The 26,322-nt window shown below is 38.7% G+C and overlaps 1 long non-coding RNA gene across 2 annotated transcripts in view; it reads right to left on the reverse strand.

Moving 5' to 3' along the window:
* Window positions 1-25,750, reverse strand: part of LOC118548251 (uncharacterized) — a 67,418-nt gene extending 41,668 nt beyond the window's left edge. For both annotated transcript variants that reach the window (XR_013447468.1, XR_013447467.1), the window contains exons 1-2: window positions 25,555-25,750; window positions 24,773-24,866 (exon numbers count right to left, since the gene is read on the reverse strand). This is a non-coding gene — a long non-coding RNA (uncharacterized LOC118548251). The remainder of the gene's footprint in view (window positions 1-24,772; window positions 24,867-25,554) is intronic.
* Between the last annotated feature and the right edge of the window lie 572 nt (window positions 25,751-26,322).

Consider the following 26,322-nt stretch of genomic DNA (forward strand, 5'->3'; position numbering starts at 1 on the left):
AGACCATCTCCCACATAGGCCCATGGGATATTTCATTATCTGAATGATGTCCACCAGCACCATGGAAATATGCTGAGCTTTGCTTCAAATTCACATCAAGAAATCAAAGATGGACAAAGGTTGATGTAAGTTAAAACTATGTCCTCATTGCAAGATCTTTCTCAATGCTTTCCCAGCTTAGCCATCTTCCTATTGTCATAACAACTGCCATTACATGATAAATATCAGGGTCCTTATGAGGACAAGTAACCTGAACGAATCTGTGACTTAAACTTTGTTTCTAATTAGAAGTAATTGTTTTCAGGCATTGATCTCATCATTTTTCAGGGAACTGTATCTCCTCATTAGCAGTGGACAATTTCCTAACTAGCCAGGGATGTTCTGATCTCTTAATGGCAAGAAAAGTATTTAGATCCATCTACGTCTTCCTTATAGCTCACCCCAGCTGCATTTCCGAATCTCCCTGGATCTCAAACTGAAAGAAGAGGGATGCCACTGAGTTTATAATGAGGACAGTAACCATGCACTAAGTGCTTACAGTGCACAATGCAGTGTTTTAGGTATTTTGCTCTGTGATTTCATTCATTGTTTAGGACACTGAAAAAGATATTATATTAGTTGCTATAGTTAGTTATATATACAGTTAACCAAACTGCACATCTAATAAGTGGGACGTCAAGATTTAAATTTGAATAATCTGAATCCAAAGTCTACACCACTAACATCCACCTCATTCAAATAAAGTTCAAATTCCTATGGTGAAGATTTGCCATGACACTGCTCCACAGAACCTTCCAGTCATAAACACAGCCTCCCCTCCCTTATCCTTCACCTGACCTGTCAACATCCTACTCATGTCTTCACTCTCAGCTCAAGTAGGATTTCCAGTAAATTCTCTTTGGAATCCTCAGGTTGGTAGAAATGCTTCTCTGTTTGCTCCAATGAAACCATGCAAGTCTGAACATTTTCTCATTCAGGACCATCTTAAGATTACCCCCACCGACTCCTAGCTTACAACCATCACACTAGAATTTGAATACTATGTGTTTTCTTATGTTGTCAAAATGTAATTATTTTCCTTAAATGTTTCACTTTCCCTCTCTAGCACTTAAAACATCTTTCAGAAAGTGTTTGTGTGCCTGTTGGTGGGAATGCAAGCTGGTGCAGCCACTCTGGAAAACAGTATGGAGGTTCCTCAAAAAGTTGAAAATAGAGCTACCATATGATCCAGCAATTGCACTACTGGGTATTTACCCCAAAGATACAAAAGTAGGGACCCGAAAGGCTACGTGCACCCCGATGTTTATAGCAGCAATGTCCACAATAGCCAAACTGTGGAAAGAGCCAAGATGTCCATCAACAGATGAATGGATAAAGAAGATGTGGTATATATATACAATGGAATATTATGCAGCCATCAAAAGGAATAAGATCTTGCCATTTGCAACGACGTGGATGGAACTGGAGGGTATTATGCTGAGCGAAACAAGTCAAACAGAGAAAGACATGTATCATATGACCTCACTGATATGAGGAATTCTTAATCTCAGGAAACAAACTGAGGGTTGCTGGAGTGGGGGGTGGGGTGGGAGGGATGGGGTGACTGGGTGATGGACACTGGGGAGGGTATGTGTTCTGGTAAGCGCTGTGAATTGTGCAAGACTGTTGAATCTCAGATCTGTACCTCTGAAACAAATAATGCAATATATGTTAAGAAAGAAAAAAAGAAGAAGAATGTAGCAGGAGGGGAAGAATGAAGGAGGGGGAAATCAGAGGGGGAGAAGAACCATGAGAGACAATGGACTCTGAAAAACAAACTGAGGGTTCTAGAGGGGAGGGGGTTGGGAGGATGGGTTAGCCTGGTGATGGGTATTGAGGAGGGCATGTTCTGCATGGAGCACTGGGTGTTATGCACAAACAATGAATCATGGAACACTATACCTAAAACTAATGATGTAATGTATGGGGATTAACATAACAATAAAAAAATTAAAAAAAAAAAAAAAAAAGAAAGTGTTTGTGTGCACTTCTGTCTCTCCACTGATTCAGCAGAATTCTGAGGCTGTGAATCCCATCCACCTTATCTCTGGATTCCCAAGGACTAGAACTTACTGATTGCTGGATAAATACCTCTGTGTGGTTTACAGATGGGAAAACAGAGGCCCATAACGTCCAGTGAGTTAGGAGCAGATCCAGGGCCTAGATGCTGGTTGCATGACTCACAAAACCACTGATTTTTCTCCTGTGCTCCTCACATAAAATTCACATATGACAGATCACATGGATCTGGCTTCCATGCACACACTTTGCAAAATTCACACGGACAGAATTGGAGAATACTGATCCACAGATCATGAATGGGAAAGTTGCTATTCTAGAGAAGCCAAAGGAGAGAATTTGAGAGAAGTTAAATATGTGGATAACATCTTTAAAAAAGCCTCCTGACCTTGTTCAAGTGCAATGAATGGGAGGATCTATACCAGAAGTTGCTTAGAAGTGCTGGCACCCAATCTCACATGAACAGGTCCTCCGGGTCTTGTTTCACTTCCATTCAAAACTAATATTTGGGACCTAAATTACAAAAGGGTGATTGTTTCCTTTTTCAAGTGCTTCTGAATTGGTGAGGCCATTATTAGTGCCATAAAGCACAGGATATGAAATGCACACTTCAACTACCATTTGGGGTTCACACATGCTATGGAATCTCCACTAAGAAAAATAATTAGGTTTAGTGAACATTTTCATTTGGGTAGGGAGTCATGTCTTGGGAAAGAAGTACACTTTACACAATCATTCATCATTTGATTACCCATTCAATAAACCAACAAACCTCCATTCATTCAACACATTTATTCAAAATATGTCTGTTGAGCTTCTTTTGTACAGGCACTAAGCATGGGGCAGGGCACAGAGAGATGATTGAAAGACAGGGTACCTGCCCTCTCTGTTTCCAATCTAAGGGCTGGGAATATAAACATGATTATTCCTGCCCTCAAGGAACTAAAACAATCATTCATTCTTTCTTTTACTAATTCCAAAAGTGCACTGAGAATCTACATACACTTCTGCTTCTGCCTGCTTGTGTCTAGGTCACAGGACAAGGAATTTGTTCAAAGAACAAGGAACAGGCAGGCTAAATTGACATGCACATTCTCTTATACACATAAGGTTCCCCACCGCAACCTTTTTACCCATGCAGAATCTACAAGGAGCTCAGGAAGGTTTAATTGAGTTGCCCAGTACAATGCAGCATGAAAGGAAGGGAAAGTGAATGAAAAATCAGACCTGTCACACTGTGTCTACTCTGCACCCATTCCACTCTACTGCTGGAGTCAACACATGACATTTTTCATATATTCAATGCATGATTAATATGAAGGTGGTTGTCATCTTTCAACTTACTAGATATTTATTAGGTGTTTTATATGCATTAAATGTTTAGATATGCAGCAGAAAGCACATATGGCTCTTCTTCTCAAGTGCTTTCGTACCTGCTAAGAACTTGCATTCCAAAGAGACAGCCTCAGTGGGTAGTGCTCCTTTGAGAAGTCTGCACTTGCACCTGCCCTAAAGACATCCTATGTCTTTTAATTTCTTCAGATTTCTCCATCTTGATTTTGTTCAGTTTTATTGTCTTAGTCCTTTGGGGCTGATATAAACAACAGAAATGTGTTTCTCATAGTTCTGGACACTGGAACTCTGAGGTCAGGATGCCAGTGGGGGCTCTCTTCCAAGTTGAAGACCTCATGATGTCCTCACATGGCAGAAGGGATGATGGAGCTCTCTGGAGGCTCTTTTATAAAGTACTAATCCCATTCCTGGGGGTTCCACCCTCACCATCTAATCATCTCCCAAAGGTCTCACCTGCTAACACCATCACAATGGGCATTAGGATCCCATTTGGATTTTTTGGGGTGGGGTGGGGTGGGGTGGGGAAACACAAATATTCAGACCACAGCACATACTAGTTAATTTCTGTTGTAACTTCTAGCAACTACTCATGTTTGAATCCTGATGTCCTTGGGTGTTAGCTTTCCCTAATGGGGTTTTAGCCACAGTAATAAGATAAATTATAAGATGCTCCTGTTTGTCCATTTCTTTTTCCTTCCTGAGTTAAGATTGAGGTGGGCAAGGCAAAGGCCCAAGGTAAAGCAGTCCAAAATACAGTAAGTCAACCGCCATGAGGAGCATTGTGAGACTGTGGAACAGGCTGAGCTTGCCAGAGTCCCAAGGTGGTTAGCCAGCCTTACGTTACGTTTCTGGCAATATGACCTACCCAGTCTCTAATTTGTTATTCCTGGCAAAACACACATGGTGGTCATCTTTCATGACACTTCTTATATCTTCTGGTTGCAACTTCTTGCTCTGGTTGTTTCTATGGCAACCACTTCTGCACAGGTGTATCCTGATCCCCTCTCTCTCAGCGAGGTGGGACATCTGACATGTGCCTACTTGGCCATTCCCGCACATGCCCACACTAAAATATTCTACAGAGACAACCCCTCCCGAGGTTATGGGGCTGAAAATACTGAACAGATATTCCCCTTTCCCGTGCCTTGGGGGACAGATCTGAGGTGTGTTCTACATGGTTTCTCAGAGGTCCCCAGTGGGACTGAACCCAAGATGCCCAGAGCACTAACCAGCTTCCATAACTCACAGTGACATTGGATTTCTCACCTTTGCTTTTACTCTTTCTGGCCTCTGCACTCTCATTCCCTAAAATCAATGCCTAAATGCAAGCCTTGTGTCTGGTTCCATTTTTATGAGAATTGAAGCTACGACAACAGGTAGAACAATGCATTTCACAATCCTTTTCAATGGACATGTGACATGACAAAAGTAAGGAAAGTATTCATAGGCCAATCCATGGAGAAAATACATATTCAAAAAGGTGAGCAAGCAGGTCAGGAGGCACCTGCTGACTTGTGATGGCCCAAAGAGGTGGCTTTACAGAAAGACACGGGGACAGGAGATAAAATCAATTCAATAAAAGACATGGATTTGAGTGCCCTGCCTCCTCCAAATAAAACCAGAAACCCTGAAATATGGCATCCTGAGAAAAAAGACCAAAAAATAAACATCCAGATAAAAGAGATAATAAGAAAATTTAATTGTGTTTGCCTTAGCTCTTACAAGGGGGAAATAAGTCAGTCTCCCTTGAGGATTTATATGCTATTGATCATGATATTTGAGGGCTAGAATTAGATTTCTTTGGAATTCAGAATATATTTTAAAGGGGTCCTAAACTTGTAGGACCCAGATCTTTCCATAAATTTGGGTCATCCCTAAAATGTGCTTTCTCTTAATTTGCTTTAATCCCTTCCATTTTGTGCTGTGATTCATCCAACCTTTCTTCAATTTACTTAAAACACACTCACCTTACATTTTTAAAGTTTTGTTATGGAATTTTGGTATGGTTTTTAGACTGTAAGAGACATGAAAGTCTTTTTTTTTTAAAGATTTATTTATTTTTATTTATTTAAGAGAGAGTGTGTGTGAGCATAGGGAGAGGCAGAGGGAAAGGGAGAGAGAGAATCCACAAGCAGACTCTCCAGCTGAACGCAGAGCCTGATGCAGGACTTGATCCCACGACCTTGAGATCATGACCTGAGCCAAAACCAAGAGTCAGCCACTTAACCAACTGAGCCACCCAGGTGCCCCTGAGACATGAAAGTCTTTTGAGTGGTGTGATTCAAATAGTGGAAATTTCTTGGAATGGGATATCTTGCAGATTACTGTGTTTACTCCTGAAAAATTCTTCTGATGTTTTATGGTGATTTGATTACAATAGAACAATGCTCCATAGGTTGGAAAAACATTGAATGAATAAAAAGTAATGTACTTGAAATTACTGTAGGACTAGATTCTTACTAGCCCCAAATACAATCTGCATTGATTTTCCTTTAAAACGTGTGGCTTAGAAAGGAAGGTGATAACCATCTGAGTTCAAACAGAGATTGAAATATTTTAGCCTGTTTTGTAATTGGCTGAGAAAGGACTTCTCCACAAATACTCTCACAAATGGAGTGTGTCCTTTGGCAGAGCTGGGGAATAAAGCAATAACTTTCCTATTTTCATTGGATTGGTGAGCATGACTCACATTTTGATACAAGAGTTGGAGGTCCCGGTCCTATAGCAAGATGTTAGTGGGAAACAGAATTCCATTCTTGCCTGCCTATTATACTTCAGTGAATCTGTCTGCACAGCCCCATGCCAACAGGTGGCTTAAGATGCCTTCTGGGTGAGAGCCAATGTATGCCTTCTGCAAAATATATCTGAGCAGCAAGAAGACTGGGATCATATTCTTGTCTTTTTTTCCCCTACCATTATTGAAATACTATTTATGTATAACATTGTGTAAGCTTAGAGTGTACTATGTGTTATATATTGCAAAATGATCATCACCATAGCCTTAGCTAACACTTCTGTCCTGTTACATAATTAATTTTTTTTTTTTTGGTGAAAATAAAATCTACTCTTTTAGCAACGTTCAAGTATATAATACTGTTTGCTTGTTTGTTTGAGAGAGAGTGCATGCACACATGCAAGTGGGGGGGTGCAGAGAGAGAGAGGGAGAGATAGAATCTTAAGCAGGCTCCACTCTCAGTGCAGAGCCAGACACAGCGTTCCATCTCACGACCCTGAGATCATGACCTGAGCCAAAATCAAGAGTCAGACACTTAACTCACTGAGTCACCTAGGTGTCCCTCTAATACTGTATTATTAGCTATAATCACCATGCTGTACATTGGATCTCCAGAACTTGTTAATCTGAAAGTTTGTGCCCTTTGACCAATATCTCTTCATTTCCTCCTCCTCCTAGCCCCTGGTAACCACCACTCTACTTTGGTTCTCTGAGTTAGCCTTTTTGGATTCTACATATGATATCTTTTATTCTTGATTCAGCTATTTCAGTTCTCAACCTGGCTTCATTCCTGGGCTCACAACTTCAAACTCCTTTCCAGGATTGATGCTGTTTCCCTTTGAAAGAGGGAATGAGTGTGCACAAAGAACTCTCCACCTTAATGCTGCCTCTTATAGCTTATACATCAGAAGATCTCTTTTTAAAATGATATTAATTTGTTGCCACTTATTCAGATTTGTTTTACGGCCTGATATGTGGTTCATTTTTATGCAGGTTTCATTTGTGCTTCAGAAGAATGTGCATTTTCTGCTTATGGGCATAGGGTTCTGTATTTGTCCATTAGATTGAGTTTGTTGATGCATTGTTCATATTATCTATATGCTTGTTAAGGTTGTGTCTGTTCCCCTAGCAATTACTGAGGGAAGTGTGTTCAAACTCTCACTGTATTGGTGGATTTGTCAATTTGAATTCTATTAATTTTAGGAAGTGTTATATCTTTTTATATGAAGTGTAACTTATAGTCATCATATAGTAAGGTTTTATGTCTAATAATGAGTCTTTCCTTAAAATCTATTTGATTGATTTTAATATAGCTGCATCAATTTTTTTATTGCTTAGGCTTTGCCTAACATATATTTCTCTACCCTTTTAAGTTCAGCCTTTCAGTCCTACTATTCTTATAGATAGTATGTAGTCAAGTAGTTCATCTTCTTTCCCTTTATTGGTAAGATTTTTTTCATTCTTACAACCTATATAGGTAATTGTAGATTTATTTTGACTTACTTTACCATCTTATTTTGTGTTTTCTATATGTCTTGCTTTTTCTAAGCTTTTTTCTATCTTCCTGCCTTCTTTTGAGTGGCCAGATTTTTTTTTCATTTATTATCCTTCCATTTGTTCAAGATTATGGACTCTATGCCTTCTTTTAGGTAATGTTTAAGAAGTTAAAGTTCACACTAAAGAGATTCTAATATAAATTTTTCTACCTGTCTCTTCAAAATTATAAGAACTCAAAACATTTAACCTCTTAGTATTCCTCTCCTCTCCTACATATTATATTGTCTGTATTTTCACTTCTTTTCACTTTCTGCCACAAAAGTAATCATTAATAGTGCTATTATTGATTTACTCTTTTATAGAAGTTGTTTATTTTGGTTGATGCTTCTGCCTATTTTTTCTTAGCTACCATTCTTGTTGAAACTTAGTCCTTCCCTCTGAATTCAGTTTGCTTTTATTGGTAATTCATCTTTTCTTTATTTTTATTTTTTTAAAGATCTTATCTGACGGGGGGGGGGGGGACCACAAGCAGGCAGAGCGAGAAGCAGGAGAAGCAGACTTCCTGTTGAGCAGGGAGCCTGATGTGGGGCTCGATCCCAGGTCCCTGGGATCATGACCTGAACCAAAAGCAGATGCTTAACCAACTGAGCCACTCAGGTGTCCCTAGCAATTCATCTTTTAGAATAAGTGAGGTTCCATTAGTGGTAAACTAGAGTAGCACCACATACTGATTTCAGATCCTGGAGGGAAACTGGATTCAAAACCCAGCTTTGCTGTTACTAAATCTGTGCTTAAGTCCCCATGCCTCAGTTTCCTTATTTGTAAAATCAGGACATTAATAATATCTGTCCTATAGAGTACTTGGGAGAATTGAATATGTTGCATATGTAAAATGCTTAGAACAGTTTCTGGTACAAATCAAACATTTAATATTATTTTGAAGGATTTGGGGGGAAATGATTATTCAATAAAGGAGAAACAATCACTGTAGGTTATTATAAAACAAAAAGTCTAAGACTTAAAACAAAAAGAAGTGAGTCTGAGTCCTGATCTCCACCAGGGCACTTGTCTCTTTGGCTGCTCAGTCTCCCACCTTCCAGGGTGGACTCAGGGAATTCTGTTACTGTTCAGGGGAGTTCCCTTCTGGGGTGGACTCTATTCCAGTGCCAAGCTGGGTTCCACTCCAGGGCAAATTTGTCTGTTCAGGCTCCTGAAGTATCCTTTTGCCTCTGTTTGGTGGTATTTATCATGAGTTCTGAAATGCTCTCTTTTGTTGCCTGGCTTTCCCATCAGTTCCTTAAAAGCAGCAAGGGCAAGGATTGCATACTTTGCCTCAGCTCATTGGTGAAGGAACATTTCTGCCCATGTCTCTGTCCCTTCACTCATTCTATTGATTCTTTCCCAAGAGAGGTAGAGCCACCAGTCAGAGCCAGGACTTTATTGGGCTATGTTTCACAAGGTGGGTGACTGTTCTTTAAATGTCAGGACCCTTGTGATTCAGTCCTTCTTTCTTCTTCCTGAACTCCAGATGCTATTTGGTAAAATGTGTTTAGTGAATAAATAAATGAATGAATGATGTGTGAAAGTCCTCTCAATTGTGAAGGGTTGAACAAATGCCAGGTATACATAAAAACATGAAACATTAGGCATATGTTGTTGTAAATTTCTTGTCTCACACCCCTTCCCAAGGCTTTATCATGATATTTTCTCCCTTGATTTAATCAATTTTCGTGTACTTGCCCTACAGAAGGACATTTCTCTCCTTAGAACATTGCTTTTAGACATTATTAAAAAGCATTATCATGTCTACCACAGTCCAACCTGCACAAAACAGCAGTCCCCTTAGGGCTGCGTAGCACGTATGTGCAGAGGGCATCTTTTTTATCATCTTTCTCCCTCAGATAAATGCACTTCTCAGAGGGATGTCCCTCCTAACTTGCCTTGCCCTGCTGTTCGGATCATGCAGAGTGCAAAGTCAAGAAATCATAGTGCAAAAGGGCAGAAAGGATGCTGTGGCAAAAGGCTGATGCAGTTACTCATATCAATCACTATCTCCTGAAAAAGATGTATCTTGCATTATCTATGACTATCTCATCTGAGATCTCTCTACTTAAATTTGTACAGAGAAAGATAATAAAAGAGGAAGAAGGGACAGATGGAGGGCAAAATAATCATGTCTTAATAAATAATGTATTACAGAATTATTTTACAGAATTTATATATCACTTACTCCTTCCAAAAGGAGGAATATATTTTACATAGTCTAGAATTAGCTTCTATTCAGACTCTGAATTCACTCATTCAGCCAATATGTATTAGTCCTTATTACAGTCAGGTCCTATAACAGATGCAGAGAATACTAAGATAAATAAGGCATTGGCTTACCTTCAAAGTACTTATATTTTATAGAGTGTAAAAATAAATGGAAATGAAAGAGGAAAAAAATCCAAAATGTAAGAGCACTGGAGGGCCAGACACGAAATTTCATCGTAGAGACAACCACTTCTATAATGACATGTGACACCATCTCTTCAGACTGTGTGACCCTTCACTCTATCTTGAAAAACAACCTCCATGAATCCAGCTCAATTTACAAGGTGAATCTCTCTAATAGTCCTAGTATTATCAGTATCTATCTCAAGGACTGGCTGTAATAGGAACTCACAACTGTAAGTTGAATGAATGGCTATATTGAATCTTAAAATTAAGAAACTAAAACACAGAAAATTTAAATAAATTGACCAGCATCAGATGATTTCTTATAACGGAAAACAAATTTTAATGCAAGACCTCTCACTGACTTCAAGATTATTTTCACTAGCCTATGTTCAATATCCAGAAATTAGAGATAAGTTGTTTTCTATTTCTATAATATGAAGAATTATTTTTTATTGACATTATATTTAATAGTTGAGACAAAACTATTTTCTGAAAAATTAAAAGCAAGGTTTGTTAGAGTTAGAAAGAAACCCCAAAGTATTATAGTCATTTTGATATATGTGAACTGTCCTTTTAAAACCATTTCTTTTAAAATAATAAGTTTTCTGGTTCCACATGTGCAGAACTTAGAAGCTGCCACTCCATCTTAACAATAAATAAAGAATGACAAGACACACCAAAAGGCAATAATAATATAATAATAATAATTTGAAGCAGAACAAGCATCAGTACCAGACATGGCAAAAATGTTGGAATTCTCAGACTAGAATTTAAAACAATGATGATTAATATACTAAGGCCTCTAATGGATAAAGTAGACATCATGCAAGGACAGATGGGCAATGTAAACAGAGAAATAGAAATCCTGAGAAAGAAAAAAATGAAATGCTAAAGATCAAAAAGACTAATAGAAACTAAGAATGCCTTTGGTGGGCTCATTAGTAGATTGGACATAGCTGCGGAAAGAATTTCTGAGCTAGAAGATATATCAAGATCCAACTTAAAAACTGAAAAGCAAAGAGAACAAAGTCTGAGAAAAATAGAATGGAATATCCAAAGACTGTGGGACAACTACAAACAGTGTAGCATGCATGTAATGGGAAGATCAGAAAAAGATGAAAAAATCATGAGTGAGAATTTCTGTAAGCTATTGCTGGAAACCAAACCACTAATTTAGGAAATTCAGAGAACACCAAGCAGAATAAATGTCAAAAAAAAAAAAAAAAAGCCTACACTTAGACATATTATTTTCAAATTACAAGAAATCAAAGATAAAGAAAAAATTCTGAAAGATGCCAGATCAAAAAAAAAAAACAAAAAAAAACCCTTTATTTATAGGGCGCCTGGGTGGCTCAGTTGGTTAAGCAACTGCCTTCGGCTCAGGTCATGATTCTGGAGTCCCGGGATCGAGTCCCACATCGGGCTCCCTGCTCAGCAGGGGGTCTGCTTCTCCCTCTGACCCTTCCCCTCTCATGCTCTCTGTCTCCCATTCTCTCTCTCAGATAAATAAATAAAATCTTTAAAAAAAAAAAAAACCCTTTATTTATAAAGGAACAAAGATAAGAATTATATTCAGCTTCTTTCAGAAACCATGCAAACAGAAGAGAGTGGAATGAAATATTTAACATGTTGAGAGAAAAAAATCCACTAACCTAGAATTCTGTGCCCTGCAAAACTATCCTCCCAAAGTAAAGGAGAAAAAAACACTTTCTCAGACAAACAGAAATTGAGGAAATTTTTTGCCAATAGATCTGCTTTACAAGAAATATTCAAAATTCTTTATGGAGAAGAAAAATAATATAGGTCAGAACTCAGATCTACATGAAGAAAGGAAGAGCATCAAAGAAAGAATAAGTGAAAGATTTTAAGTAAAATAAAAATTGTTTTTTCTTATTCTTAATTGATATAACAGGTAACATTGGGTGTTGCAGGGCAACACCGCCCAAACAGGGTTGCCTGAGTAACAGCGCGGCAGGCCCCTCCCCCAGGAGACAGGCTGGGAAAACAAGAGGCCAGCAACCCTAAGGTCCCAAGAAAACAGGTGCATCTTGCTTGGGTTCTGGTCAATAATTTGGACTCTATACATTCCCTCAAACACCCATCAACAGAATGACTAGGAGGAGGAGCCCCCAAAACAGAAAAGACTCAGAGATTATGATTTATGCTGCAGATTTACAAATGGATGCAGATATAACCAAGATGTCGGAGATGGAATTCAGGCTAGCAATTGTGAAGACAATGGCTAGAATGGAGAAATCAATTAATGGCAACATAGAGTCTCTAAGGGCAGAAATAAAAGGTGAATTGGCAGAACTTAAAAATGCTATCAGTGAGATCCAATCCAATCTAGATAATCTAACAGCTAGGGGAACTGAGACAGAAGAGAGAATAAGCGACCTGGAAGACAATATAATAGATAAAAAGGGAAAAGAGGAGGCCAGGGAAAAACAACTCAGAATCCATGAAAATAGAATCAGAGAAATAAGTGACACCATGAAACGTTCCAATGTCAGAATAATTGGAATCCCAGAGGGAGGAGAGAGAGAGAGAGGACTAGAAGATGTATTTGAGCAAATCGTAGCTGAGAACTTCCCTAATCTGGGGAATGAAACAGACATTCGAGTCCTAGAGGCAGAGAGGACCCCTCCTAAGATCAAGGAAAACAGGCCAACACCCCGGCATGTAATAGTAAAACTTGCAAATCTTAGAACCAAGGAAACCATCTTAAGGGCAGTTAGGGGGAAGAGATTCCTTACATACAGAGGGAGGAACATCAGAATAACGTCAGACCTATCCACAGAGACCTGGCAAGCCAGAAAGGCCTGGCAAGACATATTTAGGGTACTAAATGAGAAGAACATGCAGCCAAGAATACTTTATCCGGCAAGGCTTTCATTTAGAATGGATGGAGAGATACAGAGCTTCCACGACCGGCAGAAGCTGAAAGAATATGTGACCACTAAGCCGGCCCTGCAAGAAATATTAAGGGGGGTTCTATAAAAGGAGAAAGACCCCAAGAGTGATATACAACAGTAATTTACAGGGACAATCTATAAAAACAACGTCTTCACAGGCAACATGATGACAATTAATTCATGTCTTTCAATAATCACTCTCAACGTGAATGGCCTAAATGCTCCCATAAAACAGCACAGGGTTGCAGATTGGATAAAAAGACAGGACCCATCCATATGCTGTCTACAAGAGACTCATTTTGAACCTAAAGATACATCCAGACTGAAAGTGAAGGGATGGAGATCCATCTTCCATGCCAGCGGATCTCAAAAAAAAGCTGGGGTAGCAATTCTTATATCAGACAAATTAGATTTTAAACTAAAGTCTGTAATAAGAGACACAGAAGGACACTATATCATTCTTAAAGGGTCTATCCAACAAGAAGATCTAACAATTGTAAATATCTATGCCCCCAACATGGGAGCAGCCATCTATATAAGCCAACTGTTAACCAAAATAAAGAGTCATATTGATAACAATACGTTAATTGTAGGAGACCTCAATACTCCACTCTCAGCAATGGACAGATCATCTAAGCAGAAAATCAACAAGGAAACAAGAGCTTTGAATGATACATTGGACCGGATGGACCTCAGAGATATTTACAGAACATTCCACCCTAAAACAACAGAATACTCATTCTTCTCGAGAGCACATGGAACTTTCTCCAGAATGGACCATATACTGGGTCACAAATCAGGTCTCAACTGATACCAAAAGATTGAGATTATTCCCTGCATATTCTCAGACCACAATGCTCTAAAACTGGAACTCAATCACAAGAAAAAATTTCGCAGAAATTCAAACACTTGGAAGCTAAAGACCACTCTGCTCAAGAATGTTTGGGTCAACCAAGAAATCAAAGAAGAACTTAAACAATTCATGGAAATCAATGAGAACGAAAACGCATCGGTCCAAAACCTATGGGATACTGCAAAGGCGGTCCTAAGGGGGAAATACATAGCCATCCAAGCCTCACTCAGAAAAATAGAAAAATTCCGAATTCACCAACTAACTCTACACCTTAAAGAAGTAGAGAAAAAGCAACAAATGATGCCTAAGCCATGCATTAGAAGAGAAATAATTAAAATTAGAGCAGAAATCAATGAATTAGAAACCAGAAACACAGTAGATCAGATCAATGAAACTAGAAGTTGGTTTTTTGAAAGAATTAATAAGATTGATAAACTACTGGCCAGACTTATCCAAAAGAAAAGAGAAAGGACCCAAATTAATAAAATTATGAATGAAAGGGGAGAGATCATGACTAACACCAAGGAAATAGAAACAGTTATTAGAAATTATTATCAACAACTATATGCCAATAAACTGAGCAATCTGGATGAAATGGAGGCCTTCCTGGAAACCTATAAGCTGCCAAGACTGAAACCGGAAGAAATTGACAACCTGAATAGGCCAATAACCAGTAAGGAGATTGAAGCAGTGATCAAAAACCTCCCCAAAAACAAGAGTCCAGGGCCTGATGGATTCCCTGGGGAATTCTACCAAACATTCAAAGAAGAAATAATACCTATTCTACTGAAGCTGTTTCAAAAAATAGAAACAGAAGGAAAGCTTCCAAACTCATTCTATGAAGCCAGATTTACCTTAATCCCCAAACCAGGCAAAGACCCCATCAAAAAGGAGAATTTCAGACCGATATCCCTGATGAATATGGATTCCAAAATCCTCAACAAAATCCTAGCTAATAGGATCCAACAATACATTAAAAGGATCATCCACCACGACCAAGTGGGATTTATCCCCGGGATGCAAGGGTGGTGCAACATTCACAAATCAATCAATGTGATAGAACACATTAATAAGAGGAGGGAGAAGAACCATATGGTCTTCTCAATTGATGCAGAAAAAGCATTCGGCAAAATACAACATCCTTTCCTGATTAAAACTCTTCAGAGTATAGGGATAGAGGGAACATTCCTCAAGTTCATAAAATCCATCTATGAAAACCCCACAGCGAATATCATCCTCAATGGGGAAAAGCTGAGAGCCTTTCCCTTAAGATCAGGAACACGTCAAGGGTGCCCACTCTCACCACTGTTGTTCAACATAGTACTAGAAGTCCTAGCAACAGCACTCAGACAACAAAAAGAAATAAAAGGTATTCAAATTGGCAAAGAAGAAGTCAAACTCTCTCTTTTCGCAGATGACATGATACTTTATGTGGAAAACCCAAAAGACTCCACCCCCAAATTATTAGAATTCATCCAGCAATTCAGTAATGTGGCAGGATTCAAAATCAATGCACAGAAATCAGTTGCTTTCTTATACACTAACAATGCAACTATAGAAAGAGAAATTAGAGAAACGATTCCATTTACAATAGCACCAAAAACCATAAGATACCTCAGAATAAAACTAACCAAAGAGGTAAAGGATCTATACTCTAGGAACTACAGAACACTCATGAAAGAAATTGAAGAAGACACAAAAAGGTGGAAAAATATTCCATGCTCATGGATCGAAGAATAAACATTGTTAAAATGTCTATGCTACCCAGAGCAATCTATACCTTCAATGCCATCCCGATCAAAATTCCAATGACATTTTTCAAAGTGCTGGAACAAACAATCCTAAAATTTGTATGGAATCAGAAAAGACCCCGAATCACCAAGGAAATGTTGAAAAAGAAAAACAAAGCTGGGGGCATCACGTTGCCCGATTTCAAGCTATATTACAAAGCTGTGATCACCAAGACAGCATGGTACTGGCACGAAAACAGACATACAGACCAATGGAACAGAATAGAGAGCCCAGATATGGACCCTCAACTCTATGGTCAAATAATCTTTGACAAAGCAGGAAAAAACATGCAATGGAAAAAAGACAGTCTCTTCAATAAATGGTGCTGGGAAAATTGGACAGCCACATGCAGAAGAATGAAACTCGACCATTCTCTAACACCATTCACAAAGATAAACTCAAAGTGGATGAAAGACCTCAATGTGAGACAGGAATCCATCAAAATCCTAGAGGAGAACATAGGCAGTAACCTCTTTGACATCGGCCACAGCAACTTCTTTCAAGATACATCTCCAAAAGCTAGTGAAACAAAAGCAAGAATGAACTTATGGGACTTCTTCAAGATAAAAAGCTTCTGCACAGCAAAGGAAACAGTCAACAAAACAAAGAGGCAACCCACAGAATAGGAGAAGATATTTGCAAATGACACTACAGACAAAGGGCTGGTATCCAAGATCTATAAAGAACTTCTCAAACTCAACACCCAAAAAACAAATAATCAAGTCAAAAAGTGGGCAGAAGATATGAAAAGACACTTCTCTGAAGAAGACATACAAATGGCTAACAGACACATGAAAAAATGTTCATCATCATTAGCCATCAGGGAAATCCAAATCAAAACCACACTGAGATACCACCTTACACCAGTTAGAATGGCAAAAACGGACAGGGAAAGAAACAACAAATGTTGGAGAGGTTGTGGAGAAAGGGGAACCCTCTTACACTGTTGGTGGGAATGCAAGTTGGTATAGCCACTTTGGAAAACAGTGTGGAGTTCCTCAAAAAGTTAAAAATAGAGCTACCCTATGACCCAGCAATTGCACTCCTGGGTATTTACCCCAAAGACACAGATGTAGTGAAAAGAAGGGCCATACGCACCCCAATGTTCATAGCAGCAATGTCTGCAATAGCCAAACTGTGGAAAGAGCCGAGATGCCCTTCAACAGATGAATGGATAAAGAAGATGTGGTCCATATATACAATGGAATATTACTCAGCCATCAGAAAAGATGAATACCCAACTTTTAAATCAACATGGAGGGGACTGGAGGAGATTATGCTAAGTGAAATAAGTCAAGCAGAGAAAGGCAATTATCATATGGTTTCATTTATTTTGGAACATAAGGAATAGCATGGAGGACATTAGGAGAAGGAAGGGAAAAATGGGGGGGGAATTGGAGGGAGAGATGAACCATGAGAGACTATGGACTCTGAGAAACAAACAGGGTTTTAGAGGGGAGGGGGGTGGGGGGATTGGTTAGCCCAGCGATGGGTATTAAGGAGGGCACGTACTGCATGGAGCACTGGGTGTTATACGAAAACAATGGATCGTGGATCACTACATCAAAAACTAATGATGTATTGTATGGTGACTAACATAACATAATAAAATTTAAAAAAAAAAGGAACACAGACTTAGTAAAAATGTAAATCTAGACTATAAGAGAAAACCTAGATGACTTCGGTATGGTGATGTCTTTTTAAGTACAACACCAGAGGCATGATACATGAATTAAATAATTCATGAGCTGAACTTCATTAAAATTAAAACTTTTGCCCTGCAAATGACAATATCAAGAGAATTAGAAGATAATCCACAGACTAGGAGAAAAAGTTTGCAAAAGACATATCTGATAAAGGACTACTATCCAAAATATACGGAGAACTCTTACAACCTAACAATAAGAAAACAGCCTGATTTAAAATTTTGCCAAAGACCTTAACAAACAACTCAGCAGAGAAGATATACCAATGGCAAGTAAGATTGTGAAAAGATGCCCCACATCACATGTCGTCAAGAAAATGCAAATTAAAACAAAACGATACAACCACATACCTATTACAATGGCCAATGGGAAATCTTACTACCGTCCTCAAAATTTTTTTGTAAACCTAAAACTGCTCTAAAAAATTGAAACCTTAAACAAATAAACAGAAGATAATAACAGACAATGCTGGTAAAAATGTAAGACTATTAACACACTCCATGTTACTAGTGAAAGTATGAATTACCAGAAACTACTTGGAAAGTAACCTGGCAGTATCTTTTAAAGGTAATAATGATAATCCCCTATAAGTCACCAGTAACATTGGACAATCTTTCTTGTAGACATAAAAAATACAATTTGTAGAGATATAAGGACACAGATAGTTACTACAATATTGTTCAGAATGAAAACCCAAACTAGAAAGAACGTGAATGTTAGTAATTAGAAGAATGGATGGGTTGACTAATATCTACCCTATAAAATAGTATATCTGCATTAAAAGGAATGAGTTAGATCTAGACACTTTTATATGGAAGGATGTCCATAAACATAGCTAAATAAATCAAGTCCCAGAGTAATAGATAAAGAATGACTCTATTTTAAAAAAAGAAAAAATTAATAAAACCCTCTGTCTATGTGTAGACAGTATTTCAGTGAACCCAATGCATGATTCCTTGATACATTATTAACTTACACCACTAAGAAAAAACAAAATGTGCTACCTTTTCAAATTGTGAGATACCACAATGTATCACTTTCAGTGTCGTTCAAATGTTCTTTAAAAGTAAAAATCAGTGAAATATGACATATTCAGCATATATTTATTTATTGAATACCTATTATATATACTAGGCTCTGTTCTAGGGACTAGAGATACACCAGTGAACAGAACAGGCAAAATTTTCTGCCTTTGAGGATCTTGGTATTTTCCATAACCCATGTTCAATGTTTTAAGAGCAGAAAGAAAAATATGGAAGGACACAAATCAAAATAATTAACATCATCACCTCTGGTAAGTAGATCTGAGTTGGTTGATATGTTACAATAAGCATGTATTACTTTTATAGTATTTTTAAATCTAATAAAATGTATTTACAGAGACTTATTTGTTCATAGGTGTTGGACTATCAGAGATGCTTTTATTTATCCTGATAACATCTACAGCCAGAACATTCACTTATCTGGTCCCCTGTGACTCTGGAAAAAACCTATCCCCTATCAGCCATCCCCACCTCCTGCACTGTAAATGGGAGACTTGGAATCCTACAGCCTGGCTAATTCCAAATTTAGAAGACGGTCACCATAAATCCACAAAGGACTGAATTTAATTTCACAGCTATGAATGCTTCTGCATAGCATTTGCAGAGCTGGGACACTTGACTGCCTTTTATGGCTAGTCACTCTGTCACCCACTCGATAATGGCCCTCAAACTAGGGTCTCTCATGTTTCCCCTCACTCATGGCCTGTCATTGCCCGAAAGCCCAGATCTCTTCAGAAGTGCCACATATCACCCAGACAAATAAAGGCTGCAGATGGTGACGGGATGGCAGCTGTTAAGATTGTGAGCACACTGGCCTCTGTAGAGCTTTGCAGCACAATCTTTTAATAGCATTTTCCATGCCAGTGGAAAGACCATGAAATGCCTTTAAGGCTTTTTTGGGAAGACAGCAGTAGGTCTGAGTGTTCTTCAGGTTTTAGATCACCACAGTTGTTACAGTTGAGTTGATGAGGTTGTGGATACCCTGACACTGACCTTGGGAGATGGGTTTGGGAGGTTGTGGGGAGATGGGTTACTGGCAGCATCTACTTATGAATTATTGCTAGATCATTCATTCATTCACTTAGCACATATTTCTTTTGTCTTCTTCAAGGGATAGTTAATATAGAGGTTAGGAGTAGGTGGTCTGAGGCTACACTGCTTGGATTTGAATCTTAGTTCTGCTACCTAATAGCTTGGATTATAGGAAAATAATTTGATCTTTGCAAGCCTCACCCTCCCATCCACAAAATGGGATTAATAATAATATATAGCTCAGGGTTATAGCAAGGATAAAGTAAGGTAATATATGTCAAAGACTTAACAGAGTACCTGGCACATAATAAGTGTTCGATACATTTTAGTTGCTGCATGCTTGGCACTAAAAAACCAGTAGAAAGTAGAAACTTTAGCTGAAATTGTGGGTCCAAATTGGTGGTCCAAGTTTACTCTACTCTTTTGGTGTATAAATCCAGAACCAAAACATCTAGTGGAATAATTGATCTAGAATTAGAGAAACCCTAGCGATCTGTCAGGTACAAACATGAGCACATTGAGGTACCTTTATTAGTCAAAGCACATGATTCTCACATCAAAACAAACAAAACCAAAACAGCACACACAAGAGGAAATAAAACCACTAAGAGTAAGACTAAAGACCCAACCCAATCAACAGAAAAATTAGCAAAGCAAGAACAATTTGAAAAAAATTTACAGAAAACTAAAAAAATAATTTAATTCAAGAATAGAAGACATAAAAAGATTTTAAAAGAAACATGAAATTTTTGAAACGAAAATTATACAGACAAATTAAATATTTAGGGCATGAGTTTAAAAATAGATTAGAACATCTCAAGAGAGGATTTATGTGGTGTTGGGAAATAATTTCTCCATGAATTTGTCACATTTCCACACATCCTGGCATTAAACAGTTCATGTGTTCCAGGACTATCTTTTCAGAAATGTTTATACAAGCAGGCAGCTCTGGAAAGATAGAGATAGGAACTCCCCTGGAGAAATGCATTTACATTATGGATAAGTAAAGATAAAGACAGTAACTCCTTCTGGAGAGGTTCTGAGGTGTCTCTCCCTGGAGATATTCCAGGGTAATAAAGCTAGAGACATTTTCTTCCCTCCCCAGAAACATTTGTTTTCATGCAAGGGTGAGAAAAATCATGTCTCTCTCTAGATGACAGGATAGGCAGGTTTACCAGAAGCTTCTATATAAGATTGGGGTTTCCTAAACTCAGGATTTTCTCCTATAAAACATTCCTGCTGCCTGTCCTGGTATTACTTGGTTCTCTCTGTCACCCTATGGAAGTGCTGGGCTTATCAATCCAAAGCTATGATGTTACTTTGGCTATTGCTTTGCTGTGACTAATAAGCTGTTTTTGTCTCTGACCCAGAGGTCTTCTGTTTTCCTATCAGTGTACATTCAAAATGGTGACAAGCTAACTTGGTTGTAAATAGTGTAAAATCTCAGATTTTTCACAGTTCCTCAAGTAGCAACCTCAGTCACCATGCAGAACGTCACAGATCAGACATGTAAAGAAAGGAAAACTATAAAAAAAACATATAAAAAGACATTATAAAGTACATATTGAGGAGATCCAAATACATCTAAAAGGGTTTCAGGCTGAAAAAAATGAAAAAACAAAACAAAACAAGGCAGCGACAATATTAAATACATAATGCTTGACGACATCCATACACTGAGTCCTTAAAGGCAGTGAGCTCACTAAGTTCTAAGAAAGATATTTTTTTTTAAATGACTCCTTTCAGTGACTGCAGACCATCAATGCAGTGGTAGCAGGGGATGACATTATTTCTGACACAAGTTCTAGTTGTTTTTAGCTAGGATTTAGAACATAGTAGAATTGAGTTGGCTCCACAGAGTTAGATGAATTCAGCTCTCCCCTTGGCTCTTGCTTACCTACAGGACCCACAATGCAAGTGGCTCTCTCCATATGGAGAAAGTATGGTTGGAATTGAGAAAGAAGGAAAACTTGGTATCCCTTTGCTTCTTTACACTCTTTGCCTTAAACCATAAGCGTGTGTTAGAATTATAGCCTATACCAACAATCTCTGCACTTGTGTTCCATGTTTACAAACATTAAACCCTCTCCAGCCACATTCTAATCCCCAGGCAAAGAAAGCTGAGTCAGTGCCCAGATAACACTTAAATGTCATCCTCCTCCAGAATGTTTCCACTTACAGATTAATGACTCTGCTCCTAGATTAATTTAATCCATCTGTCCCTAAAAGCTTCTGATACTACTTTGGTCCTAGGACCTACATTAATAGAGATATTAGTAGAGTTTATAGATAGGATGAATAAACTGACATAAAGATGTCATACCCCCCAAGGTAATCAATAAACATAATGAAATTTCAAACAAAATCACAATATATTTGATATATGTGGATGCTGTGTGTGTGTGTGTGTGTGTGTGTGTGTGTGTAACTTACATAGCTGGTTCTAAAATATATGTGTAAAAGTTCAGAGCCAAGAATAGCCAAGAAATTTTGCAGGTAAAGGAATAAAAGGGAAAGGAGGATCATTTAATCAGATGTCAAGGCATTTTAAAGAAGTTGAAATTAGAAGATTGCAGGATGTTATAAGACTGAGCAAGTTGATAAATGAGGCAGATAAAGAACTCAGAAACAACCTGCTCACACAAGGAAGCTTGGCAGGTGATAGGGTTGGCATTGCAGGTCAGAAGCAAAAGATGAGCAATTCAATAAATGGCATTGGGAGAAAATTGGTTACTTTTAGGTAAGCACAAACATAAATGATTCCTATCTTATACTGCACAGGAAAAAAAAATACTAGATGGATTAAAAGTTGCCATTAAAATGTTTCAATATCTAGATAAAATCGAATAACCTATTTCAGATAACTAAGATAAAATAGAATAACTTTTACTCATCTGGGATAAGAAATGAATACTTAAGAAAAATACTAAAAGTGAAAACCATAATAAAAAGACTAATAAACATAACTACATTAAAATGAAAATGTTCTGTGTGGAAAATTCACTATAAACAAAGTCAAAAGATAATCAACAGAGTGGAAAAATTGTCACCCACATACACAAAAAATATTAGAGGTCAGAAAATGTTAAAAAAGCTGCCAATTTAGTTTTTGTTAAAGTAAAACAACCATATAGAAAAATGGAAAAAGCATATAAGTATTCAGTTCACAACAGAGGAAGCTAGAAATGTGATAGGTATTTTAAAACTTCCTCAACCTTTCTTGTATTCACAGAAAACATAGTTTACAATAAAATTAGATACAGTTTCACTCCTCTTCAAATTGGCAAAAATTTAAATCTACCAAAAATAATTATTTTTTAAATGTAGGGAGTTAGGAAGTCATATGCTATTGGAAGAGATGTATATAGTTTCAAAAATGTTGGAGAATAATTTGCCAATATGCACCGAATTACACACCAAGAAATCCCACTTCCAATTAAATAGGTTGGAAACTCTCATGAACAAAAAAGAAACATGTCCAAAATGCCTATTGCTGCTTTATTTGTAATAAAAAAATGGTGGGGGAGAGGGGATGGGGGACATAGTTTTAATGTTAAGTTGTATGGGAATCGATTAAATATAATTCGAAATCTTCAAACAATGGAATGCAGTTATAGCAGACAAAATGATTGGATTATATCTATCCATCTATCTATTCAAATTATCATGAGTATTTCTCAAAAACCTATTGTATAAGAGAGATAATTGCAGAAAGATATGTCCGCGTGATTCCATTTAAATACAAATTTAATTCGCACGAGAGTGTACTACATTTTTCTTCTGAGCGGGTGCATACAGAGCCCAGGATTGTGCAACATCAGGCAACAGGCTAACACAACCAGCGGGGACAAAATCTGGCCCCCACCCTGCTTGCCAAGCCTTGCACCTTATCAGAGCTTCATCTGCCAGGAGGAAATCAGCACCATGTTATTTACACGAAGATGCTGTTTCTCATAAAGCCATTCACTTGTGGAGGTGTGTCCACTTAGTGGAGCACTTTTTTTTAACCAATTAGCACAAGGTACCATGTTAGACAAGCAGGGTCTGCAGACACAGCATTGTGTATGCAGTCATCAGAGGAGGATTTGCTAGGAAGTTAATAGAAACTTCACCTTCAAGCGTCTCCCTTATGGGCTCCTTCCAAAGTCCTGGGAGGAAGCCTGGCATGCTGTTCTCACTGTCATATGCTTTCGTAAATTTTGCAAAAATCTGATATTTTAACCCAATTGGTTAAGACCAGTACCTCTTTCCACTCCATTTTCCCTTTATTCAACTCTCTCTGGTGCCAATGACTTTGGAATAGACTTGAGAACTTTCAGGATCTGCTAAGGGAAAGTTGAATTAGAAATAATTTAGTCTGGGTTTAGAGAAATATGTTTTTGTGGCTCAGTCACTTCTCTGTATACATAACCCCATGTAGGAATGGCTTCTAGAAGCACTCTTATCATCCTGTGTGCTAACCCACCAGACATTGGGACATATACTTGCATGGCCATATGTGAATATGAAAGTCTCCTAAAGTATCTAGCACTGGAAGACATGAGAGGTGATTAATCAAGGTTGTCCACCCAAAAGGTGTTTAAGATTAGTCACTGCACAAGAAAACTTAATTTACTCTGAAATATTACAGCTCATATATGAAGGAAGTTTAATTAAATTGTCACCAAATTGGACAAAAATCCCCCAAGTTTACAAGGCACTACCAAAATGAAGTAAAGCTTGAACAAATTATTCTAAAGTATCAATAATAAAGAAGCAAGTTTTAACTGTGTTGGAGAAATGATTGGATTATCTTTCTGTTCTCTCTATACAAAATGGTATTACAAAAGCATTCCAATTTGAAGTGTCAGTCAAAGAATATGCAGCCAAAACTCTAGGGAACAAGTATTATAGAGATGACTCAAGCCTTTAGTTAACACAATATTATGTTATTTTTCTGTATTTTGTCATTTATGTAACATTTGTCAGCTATTTTTTTTCAATTGCTATAAGTTTTACTTTCCAAATAAATATAAACTCTTGTTTATATCTAAGAAACAAAACAAATGAGAGAAGGGGAAAAAAGAGAGACAGAGGCAAACCAAGGAACAGATTCTCAACTCTAGAGAACTAATGGTTACCAGAGGGGAGGTGGGTGAGGGAATGGGAGAAATGGGGGATAGGGATTAAAGAGGGCATTTGTTGTAATGAGCACCTAGTGTGATATGGAAGTGTTGAATCACTACGCTGTACATCTGAAACTAATATTACTACTGTATGTTGACTAACTGGAATTTAAATAAAAACATAAAAATATTTTTTGTTTATGTTTTGAATTCATAATTTTAAATTAAGACAAAATATTTACCCACCGAAATTGCATAGCCTTTAGGCCCCACAACACGTAGACCTTCTATATTGGAAATAGCTCGGGGGACTGCCCACCATCTTTAGGGCAATGTATACCTTTATGAGAGGAAGCAAGGAAACCAAAACCGTGAGACATACAAATTGGAACTTCAATAAAAATTACATTTACTTTTTTTAAAAGTTATCTGAAACAAATGACAAAATTCACATGTTGAGTCTGAATGTAGTTGTATCTATTTTCTATGATTTTCTGATTTCTCTACATGTTTGAAATATTTCTCCTTTTTCAAAAGGACTAAAAACATGTCGACATCCATTTGTTGCATATAGAGGATACAGGGGAATTAGGAAGCTGTTGCAGTCGTCCAGATAAGACACACAGCTGTCCTGGGCTAGGACAGAAGAAATGGCAATAGAAAGCAAGGGATTACTCTGAGAACTAGGCAGCGAATAGAATCAATGGGGCTTAGTGACTGGTTGTGGGTGGATGCTTGGGTAGAATCCCAGAATGATGCAGTGACAGCAACTGGGTGAATGGTGGTACCATGGACAAATGCTGTCACCAAGGACTCGCTCACAAGCCACAGTAACCCGCTTTCTAGTCCTGTCTGCAGGTGCTCCTTGCCGCTGGAAACTAAGCCTGGATGTCAGAAGCCACAACCTCCAAGCAAGCCCCCAGGACCCACTTTTCAACAGATTTAATCCAGTTCAGGCATGAAGCCAACCCTCCGGAAGACCTCAAGATCATCAGCATCCAATTATAATGAACAAAAAACATACCTACCGGGGGGCGGAGCAAGATGGTGGGGGTGTAGGAGACCTAAATTTCGTCTGGTCCCAGGAATTCAGCTGGATAGGGATCAAACCATTCTGAACACCTACGAACTCAACAGGAGATCGAAGAAAAGAATAGCAGCAACTCTCTGAACAGAAAAGCGACCACTTTCTGGAAGGTAGGACGTGAATCCGAGGCGATATTTGGGAGGATAGATGGTGGGGGAAGGGCCTCCGTCGGCCGCTTCTGGCAAGTGATAGAGCCGCGGAGCACAAAATCGGAACTTTTAGACGTCGGCTCCGCTGAGGGACGTCACTCTGGTGGCTAAGCGGGGGGTGGAACCCTCGCGGGACAGTGTGGTCTCAGGACCCTCGGGGTCACAGGAAGACCGGGGGTGCCTGAGTGCGGCAGAGCTCCCAGGGATCGGAGCCCAGGCACAGGCTCTCAGCTCGGGGTTGCCATAAACCGTGATCCGCGGCACAGTCGGGCCACTGCTCCTCCAGCAGGGACCCAACAAGCGGCAGATCCGGGGAGACTCACCTTCTTCCCCCGGGAGGAGAGGGGCGGGAGCGCACCACAGGGATCTGCTGGGTTTGGAGACTCCACCCGGGGTCGGGTGCCGGAGATAGAAACGCTGGGTCACAGGCCAGGTGAGCACCGAGTGTGGCCGGAGACCGGGGAGACGGGAGTGATTGACTGCCTTTCTCTGGGGGCGCACTGAGGAGCGGGACCCCGAGTTCTCGGCTCCTCCGGGCGGAGATTGGGAGGCCGCTGTTT

This window comes from Halichoerus grypus, chromosome 5 (assembly GCF_964656455.1).
Source record: "Halichoerus grypus chromosome 5, mHalGry1.hap1.1, whole genome shotgun sequence".
Taxonomy (NCBI): domain Eukaryota; kingdom Metazoa; phylum Chordata; class Mammalia; order Carnivora; family Phocidae; genus Halichoerus; species Halichoerus grypus.